Source organism: Castanea sativa, chromosome 11 (assembly GCF_040712315.1).
Source record: "Castanea sativa cultivar Marrone di Chiusa Pesio chromosome 11, ASM4071231v1".
NCBI lineage: Eukaryota > Viridiplantae > Streptophyta > Magnoliopsida > Fagales > Fagaceae > Castanea > Castanea sativa.
The window spans coordinates 31108768-31109930 of NC_134023.1; the positions used below are offsets into that span (position 1 = coordinate 31108768).

At 33.4% G+C, this 1163-nt stretch overlaps 1 non-coding gene across 1 annotated transcript; it reads right to left on the reverse strand.

The window, feature by feature from the left end:
* Positions 1–724: 724 nt before the first annotated feature.
* Positions 725–808, reverse strand: TRNAL-CAA (transfer RNA leucine (anticodon CAA)). Its single transcript has one exon. It is a non-coding gene; the product is annotated as a tRNA-Leu (tRNA).
* Between the last annotated feature and the right edge of the window lie 355 nt (positions 809–1163).

Consider the following 1163-nt stretch of genomic DNA (forward strand, 5'->3'; position numbering starts at 1 on the left):
TTGACATGAAAATTGTCATGAATGTTAAGAACATATAAATCATGTAATTTAAATGGTGGGACTTTCAAATCTGAATTCTATGAATTCAGCAAGGTTACGCATGGTAGCAAGAATCCATATATAAGAATAAAAGATGCCAAAATTAAACAAAGTGTATCATGAGTCTGCGACAAAAGGCTTCAGAGTGGCTTAGCTTTCTTAGAGCTTGCAGAGTCACCTCTATATTCTACGGCCTAAATGAAACCTTGACGGCAGAGTGTGTGGCAGTTTTATGCATGTTGAAGGTTTAAATATCATTTGTAGATAAATTTTCCTCTAGTCTGCTAGTCATTTTATGTATCAACGTACTCTTCATTTATCTTTGTTCGATCCATTTGAAATCTGTCTTTGGTTTCTTCCATATGCTGCTGACTCTAAACATGGCCAGCAGTGTCATTCATATATACATACAATATGCAGTGCAGATATAGAGGTTTATAAGTCATCCAAAATTGGACATGTTTACTTTTTGAAAACTTAATCGCTGATTGCTACCGCACAATGACAAAAATTGGTGCAAACGTTAGAGCTTGGCCAGACCCAAGTCTGAAAACCATCAATTCAGCAAAGTTACTTATGGTAGCAAGAATCCATATATAAGAGTAAAAGATGCCCAAATTAAACGAAGTGTCAGAATTGGGATTTGAACTCACGCTCACTCACGAAGACCAAAAATTAAACAAAGTGTCAGAAGTGGGATTTGAACCAACGCCCTCTCACGAAGACCAGAACTTGAGTCTAGCGCCTTAGACCACTCGGCCATCCAGACATTTGCTGCAATTTTCTCTTTTGTTTTCTAAACCCTAAGGATAATCTTAGTATAACTAAATAACCAGCTTGAAAAAACTGCGATTTAATATATGTTAAATGGGTGAGATTTAAGTTACATTTGATGTAATTTTTAGAAATGTTACGCCACCTAAAACTATTTATTAGATTAATAATTTAAAAATCTCATTATTAAATTATATGTTTTCTATATTCCATGCACACGAAATTTCGTACCAATTGGACGTAGTTCATTATTATATTAATAATCTCATCTTTGATGCAAAATCTTAATTTACAAAAAACTTGAACTTTAAATATTTGATTGATTGCATAGTTATTGATTTTTTATTGTC